The sequence below is a fragment of the Salvelinus alpinus genome, chromosome 32 (assembly GCF_045679555.1).
Source record: "Salvelinus alpinus chromosome 32, SLU_Salpinus.1, whole genome shotgun sequence".
NCBI lineage: Eukaryota > Metazoa > Chordata > Actinopteri > Salmoniformes > Salmonidae > Salvelinus > Salvelinus alpinus.
Window position 1 is genome coordinate 29653964 of NC_092117.1, and position 14825 is coordinate 29668788.

At 40.8% G+C, this 14825-nt stretch overlaps 1 pseudogene; it reads left to right on the forward strand.

Moving 5' to 3' along the window:
- Window positions 1-1948: 1948 nt before the first annotated feature.
- Window positions 1949-14399, forward strand: LOC139562468 (peroxiredoxin-like 2A; annotated as a pseudogene).
- Window positions 14400-14825: the final 426 nt, after the last annotated feature.

The window sequence follows — 14825 nt, forward strand, 5'->3', positions numbered from 1 at the left end:
CAGTATTAATGCTAAATTGTAATTATTTTTGCCTCTAGGGCCTGTTTATTGCCTACCTGCCTACTCTTCTACATTTGCACATACTGTACATAGATTTTTCTATTTTTCTTTTGTGTTATTGACTGTATGTTTGTTTATGTGTAACTCTGTGTTGTTGTTTTTGTCGCACTGCTTTGCTTTATCTTGGCCAGGTCGCAGTTGTAAATGAGAACTTGTTCTCAACTTGCCTACCTGGTTAAATAAAGGTGAAATAAAAATAACTAAAACTCACAGGGCCCTACACACTACACACACGGACACTCCAATACCAGAGTATGTGACCTGAGTGGAGCTAGAGCTGAGCTGGAGCGGAGCGCGCCCAATTTGACTGGAGCTCTGAGCAAGATTCTCAAAGGCTGGAGTGTTGGCAAGTGTGGTGATGTAGTGTTCACAACTAAAGAATCATTGTGGAATCTGAAAAGACACATCCCGAAAGCATGATGGTGTACTTACCATGTGGAAATGCTAAAAGAAAGGAATGAGGTGGGTAGATAACTAAGTGTCATTGTAGCGAAGTATTTATAAACAAAAAATCTGATCTCTTAAAAGTTTTGTTCATTTTTGTTCTATTTATACAATAGGCCATAATTGATTTTGGCCCAATAGGCTTGGCATATTCCCACTTTCAAGGAGCTTTCCATTTTGATTGGGTTATTTTGCCTAAAAACATTTTAGGCCTACCTATAATAAAACAACTCTGCATCTCTTCCCAGCCTGGCAAGAGTGGCCAAAAGGGTGTTTAGCATCCCCAGCGGCTCTGCAAGCGCAGAGATAATATATTCTCCGCTGCTGGCCTGCTTAGCAGGCACCATTGCCACAGAGCCTGAAGTCACTGACTGGCCAAAGTTGTGTTTCTAAAAATGAATTCAAAGGCACTGTAGACTGAGCCCAGTCATTTTTTGTTGAAGTTTTATTTAATTCTATGTAAATCACAGCCTATATGCGCAATTTATAGACTATAATGATTTAATACAAAGAAATGTTGGGCTCCCAAGTGGTGCAGCGGTCTAAGGCACTGCATCTCAGTGCTGGAGGTATTACAACAGACACCCTGGTTCAAACCCAGACTGTATCACAACCGGCTGTGATTGGGAGTTGGTTTGGCCGGTGTAGAACGTCATTGTAAATAAGAATTTGTTCTTAACTGACTTACCTAGTTAAATAAAACATGCTGAGTGCTTTATGTCCTTACCAGCATATTGTGTCACACTAGCAAATGCTTCACAATGTATTTTTTTGTAGGCTATAGCCTTGACATAATTTCAATAATATAGCATATATAATTCATTTTATGCTCTCTGTCTGGCTCCTGACCTATTTAGAGTGTTGATATGCTGTTTAATATGACATTTAGACTATTTGAAATGATGAGTGCTTCTTACATTCACCTTTTCATGTTTATTAAAACACTTTTCATTCAAATCATATGGTTTGGTTTCAATACTTAAAAATGGTAGGTCCAGGTAGTCACAAAAATAGGTGGGTGGTCATTAAATTGTGATTTTAATAAATGGAGAGAATTTGGAGCTGCAGTTGTATATCCTGTGAGCACAGAGCGGTTTTTACTGGCGCAGTTGGAAAGGACATAGAGCACCGGATGAGCAGGATTTCTGACTGCTCAACTCTGCTCACTTACTCTGTCCAACATTCAAACAAACACTCACTTCATCATTTGTTCACACACACATAATATGCACATACATTTACACTGACTCTACACACACATAAGCAATCTTCATTTACACTGCTGCTACTCTGTTACCAGAATTTACCACCTCTGGTGTGTGTGTGTGTGGACACGCATTGTCGGTACATTACACCTCAGTGTATCATTTTTTTTCACAACAATTAATCTGTCAACCTGTTTTTATTGTACAAAAATAAACTTGATTTGTGTCCAAGGTCCGTGTTATCTTGTGCGATTAGTTTCCCTGCAATGACTAATCCATTTATCTTGATCAACTGATACACCTACGCCAAATTTAGATATTTTGACCGGAGACGTCAATTGCACTCTTCTCCTTCAACACAATATTTGTGAGTATCATTCCTTTATACATTATTTGAAATATTGTTAAACATTTTGTCGCGAGCATTATTTCAATCAGCAAGCTAACGTCATCATGTAGCTAGCTAGCGTTAACCTAGATAGCCAGATGGCTAGCCCAAATGTGGTCTACAAAGTGAACAAACTAACGTTAAGTGTCATTGCTATTACTAACTTATACTTGGCCTATTTAATCCATTAATCAAAGAATGCCAACATAGATTTAGCTAGCTAGTAAAGTATACTTTATAATGCCACTTATCAGTCAACATGATTGTCTGTATTTTAGTGGACCTCAAGGTTACTTATCAAATAGGCAAGCTATCTATGTCAAATTGCATGGCAGTTGAGCGCTGCAAAATTGTCTCGAAAGGGTTTGCATGGGAAGCCACATTTTAATAATTTATGTCACTCAATTTGAAATAAGCGCTCTAAGACAAGGAATAAGAAGGTGCAGAATTCAGTTAATATTCAGATCTGTAACTAGCCTACTTTCCATTTAAATTTTGTCACGATAATCGATCCTATGTTCTCATATTTTCGTTGTCAATAATAACAGTCCGTTTCTCAACTCATTGTCACTCTATAAATCAGTATAGCTAAGCTTACAGTTACAATGTAAACATTCCTTTCCACTATCTATCTATATGGAATCCACTCAATCAGTTCATGGGCGGCTGCCAGGTAGTCTATTGGTTGCTGTTCTCATTAGGGTTCAGGCCTTTGTCCTCACTCTGAGAAGGGAAAGTCACACTGCAGTAGTTAGTCAAGACTGTCAAGTCACGGTGAAGTGCAGAACAGAGTACTTGGGATTGAATGAGCTGAACTTGAGGTAAATGAGTGCACACCTTCAGTGGGTGATTGTTTGATAAATGAATCGATGTTTGAAAATGGAATTTGAGTATTTTTTAGAATGACCATACGTGTAGGTTTGTGTTGTTTGGTTTCACATATATTGCATGCATGTAGGCCTAAGCATTTGGTGGACCATTCAGACTCTTGTTCAGAGAAAATGGAAAATAACTGAATGATCCATATGTTGAAAAAGCCATGTCTAAGCAAGCCCTGACAATACAGTAACAGTATTTTGTTCATGTTCATATAGACTACTAATAATTATCCTCAGTTGACTATACTGATGATTCACTGTGTACAGTCTAACATTGTATGTTAAGGCCCCTCTTGCTTATACAAGGGGAAGGAGGATTAGCCATGTAAGCTATGGGTCTGAGACATTAGGGTGTGTATGTGTGTCACACCCGTAACTTTATAACCACATACTGTGACTAACAGCCCAGTACAGTTTGATGGTCTAAAGATAAGCCACAACAAATGGAGCAGTTCATATGTTTGTAACTTAGTCATGCCCATCAGTTTCCTGAGGAAATGTAATGTAGACCAATAGGTTTGCTGTCATTCATTAAACAATGCCTAAGGTCATTTCCAAAAGGACCCATGAGCACCAACATGTGAAGTTCATAGGAGAATGTCAAATCTGGTGACCAATGAAAGCTAAGAGATTATATTTTTGATAAATAAGATGTTCAACCATTTTCTATCCTAAATATAAGTAATAAGCGGCGGCTTTGATATAAGCGATAGCCAAACAGATAGAAAAGGAGTCTTAGAATACATCTACCAGAAAAAGTCTTAAAATGTATTGGAAATAGACGGGTTGGTTGTTTAGCAACAAAACCCACAAGTGCACAACTATGGGGCAAAACAGACTGGGTTGGTTAGATTGTTTGCAACATGTCAACTATATTCAGTCTCCAATGTTCATTGAAAACAAATACATTTGCTCAATGAGCCACTTGTTGTCGCTCAAATACATTGCTAGTTGTTGATTAGCTAGCTATAATTTATTTTTGCCATATTAGCATTGACATGAAATCAGTCAAAACACCTAAAAACAAGACATGGTATCAAGAACAAGATTTAACAAGCTGAAAGGAGTTACTATTCCCCACATGGCAGTTTCTTGTCATTGTTGCTAGCTGTCTGACCGTCCAGAAACACAACAACGCAGACTTCTGCCTCATTGAAGCGTGACGTTGTCAGCTTACCCATCTCTGTACATCAACACACAATAATGTTGAAGTAAAGACCCCTGCCAACTAATATCAACACTTATATTTCGTTTGGATAAATTATTTGCCTTGTGTAAGTTTAAGAAACATTGCCCTGTGCCTTGAAATTCCGTTACCAAAAACACACTCATCTTTAAGATATTTTCTAATTTCTCTCCCTCATGAGGGACAATAATGAAAGTTAACAGAAGTAACAAGTAAAGGTAGACCTATCAATTAGTTAGTGTTTTTACTGATATCTATTTGGTTGAATCAGATTGGTTGAACCAAATCATAACAGTTTTTTTTTTTTCAATCTTTCTGTCGTCTGGTGGTCAAAGCAAAATTGAAAACAGCCTGGACAACCCATCCCTCTCTCTCTGTCTCTCCAGTTAATGTCACCTCTGTCTCTCCAGTTAATGTCACCTCTGTCTCTCCAGTTAATGTCACCTCTCTCTCTCTCTGTCTCTCCGGTTAATGTCACCTCTCTCTCTCTCTGTCTCTCCGGTTAATGTCACCTCTCTCTCTCTCTGTCTCTCCGGTTAATGTCACCTCTCTCTCTCTCTGTCTCTCCGGTTAATGTCACCTCTCTCTCTCTCTGTCTCTCCGGTTAATGTCACCTCTCTCTCTCTCTGTCTCTCCGGTTAATGTCACCTCTCTCTCTCTCTGTCTCTCCGGTTAATGTCACCTCTCTCTCTCTCTGTCTCTCCGGTTAATGTCACCTCTCTCTCTCTCTGTCTCTCCGGTTAATGTCACCTCTCTCTCTCTCTCTCTGTCTCTCCGGTTAATGTCACCTCTCTCTCTCTCTCCGGTTAATGTCACCTCTCTCTCTCTCTGTCTCTCCGGTTAATGTCACCTCTCTCTCTCTCTCTCTCTCTCTCTGTCTCTCCGGTTAATGTCACCTCTCTCTCTCTGTCTCTCCGGTTAATGTCACCTCTCGCTCTCTGTCTCTCCGGTTAATGTCATCTCTCTCTTTCAATTTGCTGTAACCAGCATCCGTACCGACCGACACCGGACATCCATGGACGTTGAAATATGGTCAGTCTGCCCTGGCCTTGATTTCAACGTCCACATAAGTCGTTTTTGAAGCAATCGTAGATGTCTATGTTTCACAAGTGTGGGTGGCACAGTACAGTAAAAAAAAGTTGAGTACAGTCCTGAACTGTACAGAAGAATAGAGTTTAGTACAGCACACTAGAGTTGAGTAAAATATAATGTACGGAACTATAATATACTATTACTGTACTGAACTGACCCATCCAGACAATACTGACCAGAGTGAAAGTTTTACACACAGTGAAAGTGTAGTTCTTCCTTTTCTTAGTCAACGGCCCACTGTACACATTTAAACTACATGCCCCAGGCTTAGGACTGTGACAGTCATGGATTTTTGGATGACGGTAAAAAATGAGGTAAAGAGGTTAATGGAACTCGACCAGAACATGGAAATGCGTGTGGGAAAAATCCAGAATCTCCTAATTTAAGCTATTGTTTATGTGTATTTCACACTATGTTTCGGTAAAAATCGGAGTATAATGCTTGTATGGATGTCAACCCCAATACATGTTCATGTCATCGTCACCAATTACCTGCATTACAGCTAAAAAAACGAATATCCACTTTGTTAGATCAGAATTGTTGAATGTGCGCCAATCTAGCGTCCTTCTTCTATCCCCCGAGGTCTGCGGTCCATTGACCTCTTTACAGCATCTATTGGCCAGCCAAATGACCTCAGTCACCGTAATAAACGTTCGATTAGCAAAATAAAAAAGGTTTTTCTCCTCTGCTCCTGTCTGCACGTGCAGCCATAGAAATATAATGGGCAACCCCATTCAAGTTGTTGGCCTTGTTGGAGAGGATCAAAATCGAAATGTATCATGGTTAAATTGTGACTGATCTACAAATAATAATGAGTAGTTCATTATGATGCAAGGTTCTTTGTAGATCCGTAAGGCGGCAGTTATCTGTACCTTCAGCTGCAATGTCGAACAAGCACAATGATGGCATAATGGATGGACTGGTGGCCATTGCGAGGCGCAAAGCAAGAAGTAGAAGTTGGAATTTGTGCTGTGATTTGTTGATTCAACTCAACTGACATTACCACAAATAAATTCCATTGCATGAGCCACATCAGTTAAAGGTGAACTCAGCAATATGATGTAGATCCAGAAAGTAAACAGCATAGTGGGTCAATTTCCGCTACAACTAAGAGGGTTGAAGTGTGAGGCTCAACTTCTCCGATGTTTTGGTGCCCTGGCCTCCACACTGTGAGCAAAGTGAAGTGAACCCATGCACATGCGCAGATACTGTGTGTGACTGTGTGAGAGCCAAGTCTTGCATCTCGCTCATCTCAATATCTGCGGTGCTGCTCATGGCAATGTCATTTCGCTGAGTCAACCTTTAACATTTTAATTAACATCCTATATTACCATGTCAAATATTGCATCACAATACCACGCAGCCATTGAGTGTACCCATCAGTTTACCATTCAACTTGTCACACTTTTCAGTCAGCTGTTTGTATTTTTATATATTTTTTGGGGGGGTTATGAAGGTTAATTTATTTTCATGATGGTCTTCATCCATAACTCACGGTTATATGGTAATTGTGCCAGCCCTACCTAGGCTGTCTCTGAAAAGATAAGCAAAAACATAGTTTTTAGCCTACTGTTTGAACATCGGTCACTACTTCCTAACAGTAGTTGCATGTTCCCATGCTATCTTTCAAACACGAGTGATTTCACGCTCACGATGAAGGCTTCTGTTTTTCTTGTTGTCTCTTCAGAGAACGTCTGTTTTATAAGAGTCAGAGAAAGTTCTGATAGGTTGTGTTTATACAGTCACCATGGCCCTGGCACTGGTCCAGGCCCTCTCCAGACGCTCCGCTAAAGCCCTAAGGGCCAGATGGAGGATATCTCAGACTCTGCACATCTCTTCCCTGCCTCTGGGGGGTGCCATTCACAACAGACAGCCCTCTAGCCAGACGAACCCTACAGCCAGACTCCCTTGTCTAAAAGACTTTCACCTCAGCACAGCCTCATCCAGCCCTGACCCTAACAAGCCCAAATCAGGCAAGAAGCATTACATTATCTCACTCTAGTGACACATTGCATGGAGTTTGTAATAGGCTAGTTCCCTTTACTTGTCTTATGGCCTATATCAGTGACCCTGACCTTCCCACCCCCTAACCCATGCCTAGGAATGTTGCCTCTCGCTAACAGTAAAGTACCGTTATCTAACAGTACCAGAAATCATTAGACATGTACGTGTGGCATGACAGAGTAAGAAGACCGGCCCTCTTCTCTAGGCTCTGGTTCCTCTTAGTTTCTCCTTCCCTAAGAACAATAAATCACTCTGATAATCATGTTTGTTATTTTTTTTTGGCTGCAGGGTTGTCCTCCGGCCTCGAGGTGGAGCTGTTTGAGATGGGGATGTGGTCTCTGGGTCTGGGGGCCTTAGGAGTTGCCATCGTTGGAATCCTTCTGGCCAACACTGACTTGTGTCTGACCAAGGCTGCCCAGGCCTCGCTGGAGTACCTGGAGGACGCAGACCTCCGCTCCACTGGAGACGGTACGAGGGCCCTGGTTCACCTACTTCACCTACTGGGCATGGCTGGAAAGTGCAGAAAACTGTCGATCATATTGGCACCAAACATTCTACAGTATGACAATGACATTCTGTTTTACATTCATACTAGAATGTAGCAAGGTTAGAGCTTTTGGGGCCAACATGGCAGCTGTTAAGATTTGAAATCTCAGAGTTTCTAGAACTCTGAATATCTTTTGCATAGCTCTGAGCAAGGCATTTTGTGGTCCATAATATGCTAACGAATATCCGCTCGCTTTTTTCCTGCGACACTCGGAAACAATGGTAGAGCAAAGCCTAATTATTACAATTATTATCTGGGTGGTTAAAAAAAAATGGTCTAGGCACACTGGTGCTCCAAGAATAGTTTTTATCCAGGTTGCACAGCAAAATATTTAGGAACATATGCGACCAAAATTGTCACACTGCAGAGCCCAGGTACCAATGCATCACCTGCGTATATGTGTGTGTCCTGCAGATGAGAACACCATAAAGGCCAAAGCTCTGTGGGAGAAGACGGGAGCAGTCGTCATGGCTGTACGACGGCCCGGATGATTTTTGTGCAGAGAGGTGAAGTAATGTCACTGATACTATACAGTATAGTCAGCTTTTTTACTTACAGGGAAAGTTCATCCAAAATGTCAGAAATTGTCTTAAATAAAGTCTATATTCCACACCATATGTTTTTGTTGTGTAGATTCCGCTGTATGCATCAGGAGAATAAACAAGACCCCATCCTATTAATGAAATTGTACTAATTGTGTGTGTAGGAAGCTTCCAAGCTGTCCTCTCTGAAGACCCAGCTTGAGGATCTCGGGGTCCCTCTAGTTGCCGTGGTGAAGGAGAACATCGGCACGGAGATCCAGGACTTCCGACCGCACTTCGCTGGGGACATCTATGTAGACGAGAAGGTGAGACCCTGGGTGTTTCTCAGTATGCATACTACCGTGCTCCACACTATCATGCTCCAAGTGCACCACGTTCTCTTGACTACGTTCTTGTGAGGACGAGAATGTGGAGAATGCATAAAACGATACATTTGAGAAGCACTGGTACACCCCTACTATATTATCTCGCGCTTTATCTCCTCATTCACTGAACCTTCTTCCAGCCAGGACAATGGCAATAATAGGCAAAACAAGATATACACAAAGAAAATGTTTTACTTCACAACTACAGCTAGGTATAAGTGAATCTGAATAATCTAGCTATCCAGCTAGTTAAACAGACAAAAATGACCTAAAACTAATGTCATGCAAGGTAGATGTACGTTTTTTGTGCGTAGCTACCAATTCGTTGTGGCTAGCTAGCTAGCCCTATGGACTTACCCATTCAATGAACCATCTTCCAGCCAGGACAACAATGGCAAAAGTGACAAAACAAGATATACAGAAAGTAACCGTTTTACCTCATAAATATCAGCTAGCTATAAGTGAATCTGAATATTCTAGCTATCCAGCTAGTTTAACAGACAAAAATGACCTAAAACTAATGTTATGCAAGTTAGATGTAAATTTTTTTGTGGGTAGCTACCAATTCTTTGTGGCTAGCTAGCTAGCCCTATTGACTTACTATGGACTTAACTTACCCATTCACTGAACCATCTTCCAGCCAGGACAAGAATGGCAAAAGTGACAAAACAAGATATACACAAAGCAACCGTTTACCTCATAAATATCAGCTATGCGCATCGTAAATATGTAGCTAACCAGATAATGACCTAAAACAAATATTATGTCAATTCTTCGTGATTAGCTAGCTAACAATTCTTCGTGGCTAGCTTGCCAGTTAGCCCTATTGACTTATTATGGGCTTGTGATCTCCGGTACGTAGGCAGGTAAACATGCCAAAATTAACACAGCATGTATTTATTAACGTATTAAGATAAAGTATGTTGCCTGACTACAGTACTTTATGAGATGTGAACATGTTGAAGTGTATTTTCTCTCGCTTCAGCTCAAATGGTATTGATTTCAAAACATTTTGTGTAATTTTGTTTCTTGTTTTGTTCTTCAAATTTCTTGTTAACAAACTATAGTTTTGGCAAGTCGGTTAGGATATCTACTTTGTGCATGACACAAGTAATTTTTCCAACAATTGTTTACAGACAGATTATTTCACTTATCATTCACTGTATCACAATTCCAGTTGTGCCTTTAAACAGCTTGGGAAATTCCTGATAATGATGTCATGGCTTTAGAAGCTTCTGATAGGCTAATTGACATCATTTGAGTCAATTGGAGGTGTACATGTGGATGTATTTCAAGGCCTACCCTCAAACTCAGTGCCTCTTTGCTTGGCATCATGGGAAAATCAAAAGAAATAGGCAGGACCTCAGAAAAAAAATTGTAGACCTCCAAGTCTGGTTCATCCTTGGGAGCCATTTCCAAATGCCTGAAGGTACCACGTTCATCTGTACAAACAATAGTACGCAAGTATAAACACCATGGGACTAGGCAGCCATCACAGCGCTCAGGAAGGAGACTTGTTCTGTCTCCTAGAGATGAACGTACTTTGGTGTGAAAAGTGCAAATCAATCCCAGAACAACAGCAAAGGAGCTTGTGAAGATGCTGGAGGAAACAGGTACAAAAGTATCTGTATCCACAGTAAAACAAGTCCTATATCGACATAACCTGAAAGGCTGCTCAGCAAGGAAGAAGCCACTGGTCCAAAACCTCCATTAAAAAAGCCAGACTACGGTTTGCAACTGCACATGGAGAAATGAAACAAAAATAGAACTGTTTGGCCATAATGACCATTGTTATGTTTGGAGGAAAAAGGGGGAGGCTTGCAATCCAAAGAACACCATCCCAACCGTGAAGCACGGGGTGGCAGCATCATGTTGTGGGGGTGCTTTGCTGCACGAGGGACTGGTGCACTTCACAAAATAGATGGCATCATGAGGAAGGGACATTATGTGGATATATTGAAGCAACATCTCAAGATATCAGTCAGGAAGTTAAATCTTGGTCACAAATGGGTCTTCCAAATGGACAATGACCCCAAGCATACTTCCAAGGTTGTGGCAAAATGGCTTAAGGACAACAAAGTCAAGTTATTGGAGTGGCCATCACAAAGCCTTGACCTCAAACCTATTGAAAATTTGTGGGCAGAACTGAAAAAGTGTGTGTGAGCAAGAAGGCCGACAAACATGACTCAGTTACACCAGCTCTGTCAGGAGGAATGGGCCAAAATTCACCCAACTTATTGTGGGAAGCTTGTGGAAGGCTACCCAAAATATTTGACCCAAGTTAAACAATTTAAAGGCAATGCTACCAATTACTAATTGAGTGTATGTAAACTTCTGACCCACTGGGAATGTGATGAAAGAAATAAAAGCTGAAATAAATCACTCTGTACTATTATTCTGACATTTCATTCTTAAAATAAAGTGGTGATCCTAACTGACCTAAGACAGGGAATCTTTACTCGGATTAAATGTCAGGAATTGTGAAAAACTGAAACTTTAAATGTATTTGGCTAATGTGTATATAAACATCCGACTTCAACTGTACAAACGGAGTACGCATTAGAGAAGTGTCCGCCGTGCTCCGTTTCGCATACTTTGATTTTGACTCCGACCCTCCCATGCTCAATATGTGTGCTCGGAGCATGGTAGTATGCATTTTGAGAAACACCCCGACTCTCTATGGGTGCATCTCAATAGTCTATAGAAGGTGAGACGGACTTGACTATGGGTACATCTCAATAGTCTAACAAAGGCTTCCTCTCCTTGTCTCCATTCCTTCATCTGCACTGGCCTTAATGAACTGTGAACATGTTTGAATAGATTTCTACACAGGCCTGCTATGAAGGAGAGGAGCTGAACCATGTGTAGATATTGTCTGTGCCTGAGTTTTGAGTTTTCTTTTCTCCGTTGATTGATTGGTTTACTTGTGTTCTTTGCAGCACCACTTCTATGGCCCAATACAGAGGAAGATGGGGGGGCTGGGCTTCATCCGTCTGGGGGTGTGGCAGAACTTCATGCGGGCCTGGAAGGCCGGTTACCAGGGCAACATGTTGGGGGAGGGCTTCGTCCTGGGAGGCGTGTTTGTCATCGGAGCGGGGAACCAGGTACCCCACACACGGCTGTGCATCAATGGAGTATGCTCAGCCACAGCTGGGAATTATTAACTGGAGCTGTTAAGGTGTCTGTATTCTTCCCAGCCGAAACAGTAAGAGTTTGTGCATATATGACGACATTTTGTGGCGTTTTTATTCATTTTTGACTTCGGTAAGCGTTTTTTCGGCTGTTCGGGCACACAATTTTTTCTTGAGGCAAGCCGAAGTCTACTCCCCTTCGTCTGTGATTGGTCAACAGTAGGGATTCTCCAATAAAGTCTTTGTCATTCAACGAAAGATGACTCGTTTTCATTCAAATTTTACATTTAACTAAGATCTCCTCGGCAAAAAACTTAAAAATGAATGACAGCTTTCTTGAGTTATCTTAGATTAATTCGGACTATTTTGAGGAACTGTAATGTATACTGGCTACAGTGTCTCAAAATGGACAAACAGTACTATTGCTGCTTTTTTTCTCGTTTTTTAAGCAGAGGTCTATTAACTTCTCTGCGCTATGGATCCCTTTAGCGGGATCATTTTCTTAAACAACCGCTGAATTGCAGGGCGCAAAATATTACAAAAAATATTTATAAACATGCAATCACAAGTGAAATATACCAAAACACAGCTTAGCTAGTTGTTAATCCACCTATCGTGTCAGATTTTGGAAATAGGCTTTGCAGCGAAAGCAATCCAAGCTTTTGTGTGTGTGTCAATCAATGCTACAACAGCTAGCCACAAATTAGCATGGTCACGAAAGTCAGAAAAGCAATAAAATTAATCGCTTACCTTTGATAATCTTCGGATGTTTGCACTCAAGACTCCCAGTTACACAACAAATGTTATTTTTGTTCTATAAATATTACTTTTATAACAAAAAAATGCCATTTGGGTTGCGCGTTATGTTCAGAAAACCAAAGCCTCGTTCCGTTCGACGAAAATTCCAAAAAGTATCCGTAATGTTCGTAATCAATCCTCAGGTTGTTTTTAACAAACATAATCGCTAATATTTCAACCGGACCGTAACCTATTCAATGAAAGAAAATGGAGAGCTACCCCTCTCGCGCGCAGGAACTAATCAGAGGACACCTGACTAGTTTCGAAAGATCTCGCTCAGTTTCAGGCTTTTATTTTGAAAAATATGTCTAAAGCCTGGTCACAGCCTGAGGAAGCCATTGGAAAAGGAATCTGGTTGATACCCCTTTAAATGAAAGAAAGACGGGCCAGGAAACACAGATTAAAAAGATAAATAAATCACTTCCGGGTTAGATTTTCTCAGGTTTTCGCCTGCAGAATCAGTTTTGTTATACTCACAGACAATATTTTGGAAACTTTGGAGTGTTTTCTATCCTAATCTGTAAATTATATGCATATTCTACGATCTAGACCTGAGAAATAGTCCGTCTAAAAATCTGACCCCTAGCATCAAGAGGTTTTAAGGGAGAATGCTAGCACTCTGCTGGGTGCCAGCCTAACTGAAGCATGCTGACACCTTTAGAGTCCAACTGCCGACACATGTATGAGGGGAGAGACTCAACCATGAAGGATCAAGTGCAGCAGATGAGGCACACACACTATCTGTTATCAACTCAGTAATCAGTGGCCATGAGCAGAGACAAGGGAAGGAAGTCCTCCAGGACAATATTGATACAAACACATAAACCAAGAGCAGCAGCATTGTTGTTACATTGTGTTGTGAGCTTGTTTGGTATTATGTAGGTCCCTTTTTAAAATTGTACTTTTTCCTTAGGGAATTCTTCTGGAGCACAGGGAGGAGGAGTTTGGCAACAAAGTGGAGAATGAAGATGTTTTACAGGCTGTCAAGAGAATTGTTCCAGTGCAATAGATGGTTAGTTTTGTGTTCACAAACTTAGTAGCATTAGATCAATGCTGATAAAAAGGCCTCTGTTTCATTCACAACAGAACTTTATCCCAACATCAAGTGTTTTTGAGTTGTGTATGACATTTAAACTTTTTCATATCTGTACTCCTGCACCAACCTTACATGATTTCTATTATTGCAAGCTCCGCCTATCATAGAACGTGTCTCGTCCTCAATAACAATGTGAATGATGAGCTCCACTGCTTATAATATCCTGACCTCTTAACTCCCTGCACTCATAAACCCATTGGAAGATGAGGTGGACCTTATTACCATCTATTTTCTCTAGATGTGGAAACTCCCAAGTTGTACCAACTAGACAGTGTTCTGTAGGCTTATGGTCTTGGTCAGGTTGTTATTGTAAAAGATGTGTTCTCATGACTTACCTGGTTAAATGAAGTTATTGTCAACCAGGGACCTTACTGCTTCCATTTGAACATTTTCACACTTGTATTGAAGTCACTCAACTTGAGGAATGCATGGTTCTTTGCATTTTGTATGTAAAGTCAGTCTTGTAACTTTGCTATGTGTTTCATGTTATACCTGTGAATGAATGTACGTGTGGTCAATGTGTGTTTATTAATGAAGACCTGACTGTAAACTCAGTGATGAGGGGAGCAGGTTTGATATCCAAAAACACACTGCCTCAATATACTCACCATGGCCAGGTTGGCGAGAGACGGGTGCAAATCACAATAAACCCATCACACCATCCTCCTCTCTTTTCTTCTCTGGACCGGCATGACATTCTAGAATACATTCTGAACATTTACATATGTAGATGTTTGTTTCCATAACATAGTCACAACTTCAACTTCTCAGCTGTGCACCGTAATCTGCTACTTATTGTATTTTCAAAGGTGGCCTATGAAACAAGTGGAGAGTTTCTCAGTCCATGCTTGAGTACTAAAGGGAGTAAGGGCTGAACTCAATCCATAGTGCAGCATATTAGCCTTACAGCAAGATGAACATTTAAAGGCAATGTTTCCGAGGAGACAGCATTCATTGTAAACGCTGCATATGTCGGCTCATTACCTTTAAATTTCAACACGACAACACAGCTCTTCTGTGCTACGGACTGAATGAAGCTAAGTCAGGCTGTAGGACCATTCCTTTGTTGTTGGAAGACTGCTAGCACTG